Below are 14,809 nucleotides of genomic sequence, written 5' to 3'. Positions count from 1 at the left end.
ATTATTGTGACACAAAAGCAGACTCTGCACAAAAAGTGTTTATTTTCTCACTTGATACACACAGTGTGTGTAGGTCCCTTGTCCTGGAAAAATTAAACTGTGGCTGCTGACATGCAGCTGTTTTAGGAATGCACCAAACCATGCACAGCAAGAAGAAAATTAAAGGTTTTAAAGATATTTACATTGTTTAGCATCTTTAACAGGAAGATTACAAAGGAGTTTGTATATTACTGTTATCCTCAGATTATACATGGTGAGACTGAGATAAAGTGCTGATCAACTACTTCTTCAAATACATGAGAGAGTTAAGTGATGAAATCAGGAATGGGACCCACCACCTTGGCTTCCCATTACATGTTATAACTATCACATAGCCCCATGTCATGTACATTTGTGGTATTTATGATTCTAACTCAGATGCACTCTGTGCCATTTAATTCAATGAAAATATGTGCAGCTTGGGTGGAAAAAAAAATAATAAATATTTTGGGGGCAAGCCATGTGTGCTGATTACAGTCTAAAATTCACTTAGTGTTAAAATCTGATGGCTCTTGAAAATATCTTCCTGGACTTTTTTTTCTGAGCCTGCCAAAAATACTGATAATTAACAGAAGTCATTTTTGTGGCAGAAGCAAATAGACCGACCATATGTTTTGTTTATAGTCCTATACCATTTCTTTAAAATAAAAATGGAACTTCAAATTAAGAAATATCAGAACTGAATACTTGGTTTATTACTTCTCGTGTTTACACTAAATAAAAGCAGAATTTAGCTTTTACATTTAGTTGAGTTATTAGAAACATCTAATGATTAACAATTTCTTTATAGGCTTAAGGACACAGTTATCTGAGCTGAGGTGCTGAACCATATTCCAGTGTGGTATTGCCTGTGTTCTAGCATGTCCATAGTGTCCATATGTGACCGAAATGCTAAAGTTCATGAGCTACATATCAGCTTTGTCATGTGTATAGTAACCATGATGTCTGCGTTACTGCAAAGGTTCAGTCAGGTCCTGTTATTTTCCCCTTACTCTATAAAACATTTCCATTAAAATAAAAAAAAAAATGAAATAACAAAGCTACCTCAGATTACCTTATTCTGGGGGAAGAAAAGAAAATCAATGTCTGTAGCTAAAGATGATTCTCTCCTTAGTTCTGCTGAATGAATAAAGTTTTCAGTGGCTTCATTGCTGTAGAATAAAGCCAATAAAATGCAACATGACTACAATATTGATGGACTATGTAGAAGTGTTTAATATGTATACGTGTTAATATGTGAAATACATTTTATAGTAGTCCTTCAGAAAGTTTTGCAAACCAGATAGTGAAATGCCTTAGATTTATCATATCATGTTTCGATAATAACAGTGGTAATGAGTAAGTTCTACATATAGTAACTTTGTGTTGAAGTAGTAAAGTTGTCTGTGATTGTCATCTAAACAGCAGATCCTCCTAAGCAATACCTGTCCCCATTTCAAATAATATTTCATATACGCATGCATCAGGTATTTATTTGGCAACTATGTAAGTTGTAGTGTTAACAAATATTTTTTTAGGGTATGGAAATGAGTCTTCCTAAGATGACAAATACTCAGTCTTATGCACTTTCTAACCTTTCTGTTGAGATGCCCAGTGAGTCTGTTAATTGGTACTGGTCTCACGACAAGAACAGCAGTAGAGAGACCTGTGACCCTTCCTTATGTTTAGGAGGTTAATTTCAGCTCCTTTCTGCTGACCTGTAGTGATTTCAAATTGCTATCCTAAAAGGAAAAGCCTGTGCAAGGGCCAAGACAAACTTTAAATGCAGGTATATTTTAGGACACTTTAGCAGGGGGCAAGCGGAGATGAGTAAGACCCTGAACCCAGGAGACTGCTGCACCTCAAACAAGTAGTGAATATCTGACCTAAAGTTGAATAGAGGTCATAGCGTCTTATTTTGTGTGTGTATTATACTACCCCCAGGTAGTTTAAGAGGCAGAGGATTTGTGATATTAACACAATTCATATGCTGACAAGCCACAGTTCTGTCATGTAAGAACTCAGGTACAGTTTGTCCGTGCAACTGGATGAGAGCCATTTCAGTTTGTTATCCTGGTACTCTTCAGTTATGTGACACTTTAAATATCACCCATTGTTTTTATTTCTGTATATAAGCAGTTCTCTGAAAAGGGGTACAACATTTATAATCTTAAATAGGTTAGGAATTTATTGATATATACTTGTGAATGCTTTAATCACCTTGCCAAACAAAATCAATAAGCAAATATCTGTTGCCTGGAAAATGCCTCAGATAAATTAAGCAGTGTATCCATATGCATTTCTTACTGCAGCAGTAGTAAACAAACCAGGTCTGAATATTCTTGTTACCAGAAATTTGATGCAATGTTGATTACAACAAGCAAGAGGGGAGGGGGTGGAAAAAAAAAAAAAAACACTTTCTGATTAAAGAGGACAGGAAAGAGCAGGTCAGCAATTGATTTGGTTGCTCATTTTAGACACACGATGTGAATACATCACTGATATAAACCTGAAGGACTTAAATTTGTCAGTTTGATAGTGGACCAAAACTACAATTCTTGGCAATCATACTACTCAGCCTGAGAGAACAGGACATTTTCCCCACTTCCAGAAACCTGGAAACGCTCTCTGAAAACAAGACCCAGTTTGTATCATCATAACACATGGAGAGGTGTCAGTGAGGGCTGTAACTTCAGTCAGGCATCTCAGAGAAAAATTTGGATAAACTCTTTAGTAACAACAATTTGTTAGTGCAGATGCCACTAGTTTTAAAATAGAAAGGGGAAAAATGACATGCTGTATAGGTGAAATCTCAGTAGACCAATTCATTTTTTTTTTTTTCCATGAAGCTTTAGCAGGGTTTTAAATAGCTGCAAACTGCATATTAAAATGCCCATGTGTATAATACATGAATAAGGGCACCTTTATATTTTGGAACTGAGCTGTTTTTACCCCCTTCACAGTCTTTCTTTCACTTGATTATGTGAATACACAGGAATAGTGAGGAGACCTTATCAACACTTAAATTAGACAATGAATCAATGGATTAAGACACTACAATAAATAAATAAATAAAATTTTAAAAATCACTCCATGCATTCCTTTCTTTCCACTGCATTCTCAAATCAGGCCATTTCTCTGCAGTTCTTTATTTAGACACAAAGCCTGGTTAATGATCGTGTTTTATCCACAGACTGACTGGGTTGTTTTCTTGTTTTTTTGTTGTTGTTGTTGTTCATTCACCTGCTACTCCAGCAAAGAAATAAATAATCCTATCTTCATTTATATATCTAAGAGATGATTCAGATACAGGAAAGAATGTATGCTACTGAAAGGAGGCTGTTACATCTGCTGGTCTTGATATATGCAAACTGTGGCAAAAATCTCTCTACAGTTGTTTGTGTTTAGGATGAAAGTATGTAATAATGCACTTGCAAGGCAGGAATAACTCACTGAATATTTCAACAAGATATGTAGACCTTATGCTGTGCTATTCAATAAAACATTTATTTAGATAAACCATATATTTCTGGCACATGAGCCTATTTCAAGAAACAGATGCAGAATTTTTGGATCAAAGTAACTTGATTTTTTTTCTCCCAAGTACTGATTCCCTGGGTAACCATTATTTTTCAGCTGTGTAGAAAGGCTAGCAATTCAGCTTTTTAATGATGCACTCTCTCTAATGATAGAAAGAAAAGAGTGGAAAGTTTTGTGGTAGAGGTGGCTCTTGTCTATGACACTGGTTTTTAGCTCTCAAGTCAGTGGAACAATGTATAGCTCCAAGTGACAGAGCTTATGAATTGCTGTTATCACTGAGAGCTTGCTGAGAAAATGAAGTGCATGCCTACACGTCTATTTTATATTTCATGGAAATTAAAACAATTTTAGGCCCTGCGTGCAGACCTATACAGATATCCGAACTGTGTTTTTTCCCATCTGACTCATGCCTCTGTGAGTCATTCACAGCACTTTCATAGGCAGAGAGATTTTCTAAGCTATTTATGATCCTCCTTTGAGTATACTTAAGCCCTCCTTTTTAACGGGGGCTAGGGGTACACAGAAATAAAGTTAATTCTGGACAGTGCTTTACAATTAAATAAGTTACAATCATGTTTAGAAAATGAAAATCCCTTTCTCCTGTGACCACAAACAATTTCTACATAGGAGAAGGCTCTTACTTCCCAAATCTCATAAGTTAGGAAACCTTTTTTGAACCTTCTTGTGTGACCCTGACAAATAACATAATCTCAGCAAACTAAGATTTCACATGGCTTCAGAGTTCAAGTCCCAGGCTTCACACAGTGGCAGGGCGGACCCAGCCCTGTGTGGATGCTACTGTGTTTGTGCTGGAGCACTTGTTGGCAGGGGGGCACTAAACTGGCAGAGCTACTGTGTTTGCTTAATTTAAAAATAAAATCAGCAAACAAATGCATTGGCAAGTAAAGGACTCAGGGTTTATTGTTACCTCCAGCAGAGGTTTCACTGTCCTTGTGTTGTGCAGCATCCTATTACACTATGGGTATGGAATTAAATTTTCTTTCTTCTCCAGGATTATTTGCAAGCTGCTACTGAGTCCCACATCAACACACACTTCTTTCTTGAAAATGGCTGACAAATTGTGAAGATAAGAAAACAAAGAAATCAATTCCTGTTTAAAATGATCAGATAGTAGTTAGTTAAAAAAATAAAATAAAAAAAAATCTGGCTGCCTTTTCAAACCCCTAGTGAGATAAAAGGGGTGTGTGTGTGTGTGTGTGAATGAATCTGAAACCTCTAAGACACAGCCCTTTCCTCACAAGGTTGGAATGGTCTTTTCATGGCTTTCTTTTTATTTTGATTATTTTCAGAAATACAGATTAGAACAGACCAAAGAAAAGGATTAGACAGCCTAAAAGGAAAGCATGAAACAATATTTAAATGATGCGTGACTTCATTCTTGCCTGAAGGCATTTTGAGTTCATGAAGAAAGTCCCGCAGGATATTTCACAGTGTGGTGGTACACAGGCTGCTTCCCTGACAGGTCATTATTGCACATCACGCTGGGATCTGGTACACGGCACACTGGTGGCTGCTCAATCTGCCTTGGTCTCAGGGTAGCCCCTGTAAATATAAGTCAAGGTCTCTGTCTTTGGAATCCCAAAAGTCCAGGCAGGCTCTAAAGACAACAGGTGATTGATTTGCACAACAGGATAGTGCTGTCAGAATAATTTCTCTCAAATTCAGAAGGCTTGCAGACAAGCTTCTTGCAAAATCTAAGTGTACAACATGGACATCTGTGTGGGGCTGACGTATTAAAGTATGCTTTTCTGACTTTATGCAAGGTAGCAGACTAATTGAGTGAGTGAAAGAAATTCATTAAAAAGGGGGAAGGAACAGAACAGCAAGTAGAGAAGAATAGGAGGAATGAATGTAAAATACATAATAGCAATGCATTAGGATTGACGAAACTGTGAGGAAAAAATACTTCATTAGAGAGCTGTGGTGAAGGTACAGCTCACAGCTGGCAGAAAACCTGCCTTTCTGTGTTGCATGGTGTTTCTCAGATAAGAAGATCTGTGGTTGGTATGAGGGTTTTGCACAGCCATTTCAAAACCTGGTCTGGCTTCTTCTGACTCACAGGAGGTGTCAGTGGCACTGATGGCTCTGAAGAACAAAGAATTTCCACTAAGGCTGTGTTCCTCTGGTAAGAAAACGCTATCCAGCCCTGGCCCGTGTTGTGCCCAGTCAAGTAGCACAGCAGCAATAGATAAATAACATGTATTCGGAGACTGGGCTGAGTTTCACAATCAACTTGAGGCCACTGCACTTGCATTGCTTGTCCAAACTATTGGTGAATAAAAGCTTCTCAGTAGTGGCTGGCATTTATACATGATTTTGAGTGGAAAAACAGTTCAATTTCCTGTCTGAAAATGAATTCAGCTGTGAAGGTTTTAGGAATACATGGATAATGGGAAATGTAATTTTCGTTCTCTTCAGTAAAGTATCTAGCCTTCTGGAAGCAGACAAAATTTGAAGGCTTTGGGATATGTTTATTATTTAGATCTCTTTGCATTTAGAACCCGAAAAATGAGTCTTCTGGCAGTATTAGTATACTCTTAAAGCTAAAATACCAGTTAGTAATAATAACATATACTTTCAAGTTATGCACACACAGTGTGAAAAACAAACAAACAAAAACAACACAAAATGTCCAGCTTTTATGCTAGATATACCAACTTTGATATTTGGCCAGTTAGAGTAATTCTTTAAATCTACAGTTGTCTTTTTATAACTTTTCTGACTGATTAGATGTTGGAATTGTTTATTTTTTGAAATGTAGTAAGAAAAAATCATCTAGTTAGTATTAGAGGGGAATTGTAACCTGCACTCCTGTTGTTCTGATTTTAAGTCTGAATGTTTTTTCTTATTATTTTGGAATAGAAAAATGTGAGAATCAATAAAGGGTGCTTTAGTATTACCTAGCAGAATTCAGGAGGTGCAGCTGAGGATAAAAAATAGCTATAGGCTGCCTTGTAGTGGCTACTAATCTATCTTGTGAAATCTTCACCTTTGTACTTTTTCTTTCTTCCTTTCTTTCTTCTTTCTGAGAAGTAGCTTCAGTCAGTTTATTGATTTGTTTTTAGCACAGATTTTTAAATTGTAAAAGTAGTTGTGACTCCTAGATACCATCACCTTGACAGCACTTGTAGGCTTGAATCACAGCTACCTGCTATGTTTGGGAAAGTCCTTAGGTTATGAAGGCCCTGCTAGATCATAACTGAAGTTATCTTACTGCACTTGTTTGCAACACAGCAGAATACATCAATGGAGTATGCATCAAATGTGATCTTTAATAATAGTAATTTCTTATTTCAGTACTAGTGTTTTTAAGCTGGCAACACAATAATATGATGAACGGAAGACAGGGTGTGAAGGGCAATTATTTATCAATGTGAATTAAGGAATAAGTGAAAGGGTCAATGCACTTATTATGTGATGACATGGCTAATCAATGCATGCTCATTCTCTGTTTGATCTGCTTTCCTGAGTTAAATCCTGCTGCTGTCCTTTGTGGGTACAGAGGGCTCCTTTTCACTACAGTTTTTTCTATGGAAAGATAGAAAATGGTGGATGGCCACATGGGTATACATGGCCAGTAGACTGCACAAAGCTTAATTTCTTCCGTTACTCACATAGTAGTAACGGCCAGATGCAGAGCTGAAGTAGAAGAACTACTAATTCTAGAATAGAGATAAATTTAATGCCTAGTCTCTTTCTGTGTGTGTAGCATTGTGTGGTCATACCATGCCATATCACGGAATGAAGTTTGTCTGTCTCAGCTTCCCTATCTTTAGAGGAGATTTAGAATCATAGAACAGTTTGGATTGGAAGGGACCTTAAAGACTATGGTTCCAACCCCCCTGCCATGGGCAGGGACATCGCCCACTAGACCAGGGTGATCACAGCCCCATCCAGCCTGGCCTTGAACACCTCTAGGGATGGGGCATCCACAACTTTTCTGGGCAACCTACTCCATTGCTTCACCACCCTCAAAGTAAAGATTTTTTTTTCCTAATATCTAATCTAAATCTACACTGTTTTAGTTTAAAGCCATTGCTTCTTGTCCTATCACTACACCCCCTGACAAAGAGTCCCTTACCACCTTTTCCTGCAGCCCCCTTTAGGTACTGGAAGGCTGATGTAAGGTCTCCCTAGAACCTTCTCTTCTCTGGGCTGAACAATCCCAACTCCTTCAGCCTGTCTTCATAGAAGAGATGCTCAAGGCCTCTGATCATCTTCATGGCCTCCTCTGGACTCTAACAGGTCAATGTCCTTATTGTGATGGGGACTCCAGAGCTGAACACAGAACTCCAGATGGGGTCTCATGAGAGCAGAAATCACCTCCCTTGCCCTGCTGGTCATGCTTCTTTGGGTGCAGCCCAGGATATGGTTGGCTTTCTGGGCTGCAAGTGCACATTGTCGGCTCGTGTTGGGCTTCTCATCAACCAATGCCCCCAGACCTCACCAGAGCCACTCTCAAGTCTATTCCCCACCCAGCCTGGATCTGTGTTTAGGATTGCCCCAGCAAATATGTGTTTGGTCCGTATAGTTTCTTGGCATTTATTTATATATATTTTTTAAACTACTCTATTGATCATGCAAGTTTTCTTCCAGGAGACTATTCATAATTTAAAGTAGTTCCTAGTTAGGATACTTTCCTTCATGCACATTTGCTTATCTAATAAACCAGTATTTCTAGTCTCTAATATCTATATCCCATTATTCTCTCAGCCCATTCTGAAGTTCTTCTCCCAGCATGGTGATAGTTACCATACCACCCTTGGTCAATGTTCTGTTACATTACATAATTTTCATAAATGTTTCTCATCATTCAAAATGTTTTAGTACTTAAACATTTGCATTGCTTTTTTTTTTCCCCCCTAAGCTCAATATCTCACCATATATCATTACCCTTCATTTATAGCTTGTCAGACAGTTTTAAATCCATGAGACAGTGCTCATTTCCAACTCATCTGAGATTAATTTTTCACGTATGATTTCTGAGGTATTGTATCTGATGTCTACTAACACTGGATACATGATCCAAAATTGTTCTTTCTTATAAACTTGCAACCCTCACTGTAGTCACCCTGTGTTCCACCATGTATATGCAGGGTCATAATTTCACTCATTGCTGTTTATTGCTCGTGCTTCTTCTGTCAGGTGCTTATTTTACTTTTTTTTTTTTTTTTTCCCCATTATTTTCCTAGGGATTGTAATGTGATTTGCCAGATGATAATTTCCACGATTACTCTTTATTCATCTTCTAAAGTTCAGTGCCATCCAGCCATCTGGTGTCTGACTAGTTCTGCAAAAGCCTAGCCTACAAAGAAAAAAAAAATTACTCACATGGCTAATTTTATGTATGTGAATCCTAATGATGCAAAGGAGACTGCTCATATTTTTTTTAGCAAGGCGTATAGATAACTCTTGCAGGGCCAGGCCACAAAATAAATTCAAAGGACTTCTTTGGGTTAATTGTATAAAGTAATTAGTATGTACTGCAATGTACTTCACACAGAAGTGCTAATAGGCCCGTATTAAGGTTTTCCATGCATTTCTTTACTAGCGTTTTATCAATTACCTAGGCATTAGATTTTTAACAATATGAAGAGCAGCGTAAATCAGTGTTAGCCTGAAGCTTGTTGATGAATGTATGCTCTAAGGAGAATTGAAATTGGATGCAAAGTCTTCATCATTTCTTATCTAGGCATTTTGCTTTCTCTCTCCCTTGTGGTACTAGAAACCCACATACAAACATGCTGAGTTTAGTGTGATCCTTTTTTGGTCTTCTTCCTTAAATAGCAGATTTTTGGTTTCAAACTACTTGTCCTCACTCATGTACGTATAAAGCCTCATCTTATTTGTCTTGTATTCTGCAGCCAGAACTCACTTTTTCCGTCTTTGAAAGATGTTATTGCAAAGGAGCAGCCCTTTTCCATACCCGTTTTCCTTACTTCATCTGGGAAATACCTTTCAAATCCTTAATGCACTGCTCAGTAAACATACCCACCCTACATGAATTTAGAGTGGTTTTATTAAGTTTGAACCATTTTGCAAAAGGCAGCTTGTTATTACTATATATTGCAAATATCTGTCAAACACCCACTCTTTGAACTTGTGACTCATCAGTCTGGCATCTCAAATTCCCTTCTGCTAATTACAAAAAATACTGATTTTTCTCATTACCATCATAACAATAACACCTAGTTAGGAAGAGACTGCTATTTCTTCTGGCAAACTGCAATGTCTCATGTTTCATTGCATTCTGCCACTTAGCTTATTAAATCAGCTAGCACACACGCCTCTGCAAAATCCTGAATGTTCTCTTGTAGGCTTCTGAATTCAGCCTGGTTGACATGTCACCCTGTCCTGAGCAACATGTTCCCAAAATACACAAACCATAGATTCAACGGTGGATCAAAGGCCTCCCTTTGATGCTCTGTTATAGGAAGTAGGGACAGGAAAAATTTGATTTTCAGGGAGATATTGAAGAGGGAAAGAAATCCAAGGCTTTATCATGTTACATGAATTATCAGAAGGGAAGTACAATGGGTTGTTTACTAGTAGTATTTTATTCAACCATTATTTTTTCTTTTTTAAGATCTTTATAAAGTTCAAGTCTCAAAAGAAAGAAATCAAACTGGAAATCAGAAGGCCTGATTATTTGTTTGCAATACTTAGAGTAGTTTCATCAGTAAATATTTCCTATTTGAGAAAAATAAAAAAGTGAAAAGTGAAAAAAAGGCTTTGACCAATGAGAAGATTGTAAAGCAGAGTTGTCTAGAAAGGCTTTCACAGTTGTGTTTTTACATTGATATATGCCACCTCCTCAGAACATCTCCAGAAGCATGTTTAGTTTAATGATTAAATGTGCTCTCTGTCTTGCCATTTGGCTTGCCACGCTATTCCATGTCTGCTCTTACAGGCTTAAGTTTTCCACAAAGCCCTTGGAGCTGGTCCATAGCAAGACAGCTCATAGGCAACCACACTGCAGATAAACCTGCAACCCCAGAGCAGGTAAATTCTCCTGCAGCAGGCCAGGCAGCTGCTTTGCCTCTCAGTGCATCTGCCTTTGTTTGGCTGCCTTTCCGTGAGCTCTGTTACCCTGGAACCCTGGAAGATGGGCAGGACCTGGAGGGAGGATCTTTGTTACCTTTTTCTTTTTTTTTTCCTTCAGGATGAAAACTCTGTGCTTTTTTTTTTTTTTTTTTTTTTTTGGTTTGGTTTGGTTTTCCTCCTGTAGAATATTCCATGACTGATCCACTCTTTATTTGAGTCACCAGTTGATGAATAATAGTCTGAGGAGTGACCCGTAATAACCAAAGCCAGACACCTTGGTTAGGTGGTGGCAAGGAAAATTAGGGTACCTCAGAACATCGCACTAGCAGCACTTGACACAGTTACTGCTACCAGAGACTAGTCAAAATAAATAATAATAATATAAAAAAACAAACAATCCAACAGCAGAATGTCAAAGATCCTGTATGGACCATGCAAGGTATCCTTTTAATCACAAGTAAACATTGAACATCCTGACAGAAGAAAAAAAAATCACTTTTTTTGGACAGCCTCCAAATTTAAAGCATTGTGAATTGATTTCAGGTTTAGCATAACAGTCCTGGTGGACCAGTGTGCTCTCTGGGATAAGGAAACAGAACATCTCCAGAAGGAGGAGGCTTCAGTGGAGCCAAGTCAGTTCAGGATCATTTAATTCAAAATCTCCACATAATTTCCTTTTATTTAAGCCATTATTAAGAAATATCCTTCAGCTTATCACATGTGAAGCATAAGCTTCCTTTGGTATTAACTTTGACACATACAGAGCACTTGGGGGATTATATTAATTTAGGTGATAGTACCTGTTAGTGAGCATTTGATTTTCCTCAGTGCAGAAGGATTTACTCTTGTTATTGATTTGTTGGCAAATATATTGGATGGAAATCCCCTGGTATTGCTGGTAGCTGCAGATTCCAAATTTTATTGGATTTGTGAGCAATTTTCCTCTGTGTTTAAACTTGTGATCGCTTTATAAAAAGAAGAGCCCAAGAGTAAGGTGAAAAATGAATGCTAGTTTTTACTTTGCTGAAAAGGAAAGCTGCCTTGTTTTGCTTTTTTCCTGGTTGTTGATTGCATTAGTCTGGCTTTTGTCATGGTTACTCATGCAAGAGGCAAGGAACCAAGAGTATTTTGCTACAGGAGGCAGCAAGAAAGAAGCCATTATCCCTAATGGGCAAGGGGTCATCAGGGCAAATTTTGTCCTGTGCAGAGGGTAGAAATCAGACCCATCCACTCTTTTAAGTGCCACAAATAAATGTATGGGCTGGTGTGACTTCCTTTATAGCACTGTTTTCCTCCTAAATAATTTTCCCTGTTCCTTTAGACAGCAGTTAATGAAAGCCAAGAAAAAGCCAGGTTGAACCCTTGCCATCCTGACCCCAGAGGCCGGGGCCACATGTGTCCAGGCAGTTCTGATGCACACCAAGGCAAGCGAGCCCTGGGACCAAGCAGGCATGTGCGGTTTGCCCCAGGGCTGCAGGCAGGACAGAGCCAGGGACAGGTCCAGGAACCTCTGGAAGCGTCTGCTGATGGCAGCAAGGGCACCGGAATCCCCATTCCCGTGCTGTGCTTTGGTTTGTGCTCCAACACTCGTTATGTTCTTTGTCCTTGTTGCCACATCCCCAGAAAAGGCAAATTGTTTTGTCTTTATCTGTTCTTTGCAATGCCTGGTCCCTCTGTGCCTACACACTGAAAATTCTGGTAGAATACCAGAGAAGTGTCAAATAATGAATGCAGAATTGGGCCTCAAGGACAGAGAAATGTCTCCTCTTCAGATTTTCTTAATACTGAATCATACAACTTGATCAGAATTAACAACAACAACAAAAAAGGGAGTTTAATTAAAGCCATTTTGGAAATGTCTAAAGAAATAGTGTTTCATTATATTCTCTTATTGTATCCTACAATATTCATCCAATTAAGGCTAGCACTCAAGTTATTTTTAGTATATAGCATGAATAAGATAACCTAAGACATCATATGATTGCTCTAGCTGAGACATAATAGTTGAAAGTCAATTTTTCCAATAAAAATAACAGTGAACAGTGCTATTAATTCATGGTGATGATGCCACTGGGAGAAGCATATGATTTCTACTGCTGAATAATCAACAAAAGTAAATTAGCTTTAAGCAGCAGAATATGTGTGTATGTCTGTCTGTGCATCTAAATGACCTTGAGAATAAAGAACTGAGAAAATTAAATACAGTTTTAAGCAACACAAGAATATATTTTTAAACTATGTATTTTGAAAAGTAGTCCATGTGAATTCAAGAGTCTGCAAAACATAGTGAATTGTCTTTCTCTTCTTATGTGTCTTAACTGAAATGCACAGATACATATATCTACCTGAAACCTTTCCAAATTTTAGCTTTATCACATGAAGAAATATGGTTCCTGGTACATTTCATTTTTACTTCTAACTCAAAATCAGAAGCAAAGCATGGATTGTAATAAATCTGTAGTTTCTTATCCTTTGTCTCTCAGTCCTCACTGTCTCTATCAAGTTGGCTGCTAGTTAAAGCATTTATCTCCATTGTAGACACTTTTGATCAGCCTTTTAAAGCTAACTTAAAACATTCAACATCTTAACTTCGTAAAATCTTTTTTTTGTTATGCATATCTATTAACTTTTTTTTCTCTGCCTCCCAGAACGGTACATATTTTTTCTAAAACTACCTTTTTTTTTTTTCACTTTAAGTACATTTTTACTATTTAATCACGTTACCCAATTGCACTTTTACCTCTTCAAACTTAATTTGATAGCTCAAATACACTCTTCTCAGCTTTGAAATAAAATATTTTTTCTTTTTTTTGCAATCCATTTCTTGCATATTTTTTAACATATGTAGATATTCTATTCACCTCCATTCACTTATTGCATCTTTGCATTTCTTCAGATCACTTTCCTTACAGTTCTTCATAAAGCTTCCACATTGTAAAATAATGAAATCTTACAGATATAGTAGCATAAGAGGTACCAATGTACAAAACCTCATAGTATTTCAGAAAATCTTGAAAGTTAAAGAATTATTACGACAAGCTACTGTGTTATAAGATTTTGAAAGAGTTAATGTGCTCTTGTTTTGTTTTGGAGTCAATTTCCTCCTGTAAGAACCACCACGGGAAAAAAACACACAATCATAGTACATCCCAGAAAATTTTGGTCAACTCTGCTGCACTGTCCTTCCACATATTCATCTGGGGTCCCATCTTCCTACAAGGAGTTGATTGTTCTGGGAAAGGACTCGGAGTGAATCAAACACTTCTTGTTAATGAAGACATTATTAAAAGCTTAATTCGGTTCATGGAAACATCCTAATAGTAATCAGTCTTACTTTTTTTTTTTTTTTTTTTTTTTCAGTCATGCTTCAAATAAAATTGGCACATTAACTTGGAAGAAGATAGAAAAGGACAGTGGAGGAATGAAGCTAAGCAGAATCTGAAAGGTAAGCACTTTCTCTGCATGAGACAACGTGTTCTGTGTGTGCACATGTAGGAGCACTCATTTTACACCTTCTAACAATAGCTTGGTGAAGAATCAACACTCAGTATACCAGTTGTAAGATTCAGACTCTTCTTGGCAATAAATTTTCTGAAATAATGGTTCAATGTTCACATTTATCCATTATATGGTATTATTCACTGAAAAACATATAAATAATTTTGATTGTGTATCATAAATTCATTGTAACTATGCTGGGTGTCACTGGATAAGTAGACAAATATCTCTTTCGTTGTTTAGAATTTGCACCTTAGATTTTTGTTCTCTGGAAATATCTAAAACTAAAAAATTGCAGCTAATATAATGTTTATATTTTCTTTTATGTTTCTTAATGGTAAGTCTTTTTTATGGCATTTCCAGAAGACAAAAACATCAACAAGACACTAAAAAATAAAGAGCTTTTGGAAAAGTTTATAATGTTTTCACAGGTTGACACAGAACATAATGTCTGCAGGTACTGTCCCAGCTGAAATTTGGTTATCCTACGTGTATTCCTACTGAAGACATGGCAAGTAAAGAGAGAACTGTTGACTTTCACTAAGTTTGAATTTGATACAATAAATATATTAAACAACATCTAAGAAGGTTGAGGAAAAACTGAGAATCCAAGAACGCCATCTGGGAAAGGCCACTCAGTAGCTGATTGGCAACTGAGATGGTGATGAAGTCACTTAGGTCCAAAAGT

General features: G+C 37.3%; 1 long non-coding RNA gene across 2 annotated transcripts in view; it reads left to right on the top strand.

Moving 5' to 3' along the window:
- The window catches only part of LOC119717642 (uncharacterized), a 550,393-nt gene that overhangs the window by 524,354 nt on the left and 11,230 nt on the right, over nt 1–14,809 (top strand). For both annotated transcript variants that reach the window (XR_011811091.1, XR_005267607.2), the window contains exon 8: nt 13,984–14,068. This is a non-coding gene — a long non-coding RNA (uncharacterized lncRNA). The remainder of the gene's footprint in view (nt 1–13,983; nt 14,069–14,809) is intronic.

Source organism: Anas platyrhynchos, chromosome 8 (genome assembly GCF_047663525.1).
Source record: "Anas platyrhynchos isolate ZD024472 breed Pekin duck chromosome 8, IASCAAS_PekinDuck_T2T, whole genome shotgun sequence".
Classification (NCBI taxonomy): domain Eukaryota; kingdom Metazoa; phylum Chordata; class Aves; order Anseriformes; family Anatidae; genus Anas; species Anas platyrhynchos.
Note: the sequence above shows the minus strand (reverse complement) of the source record. Positions and strands in the feature narration are given on the sequence as shown.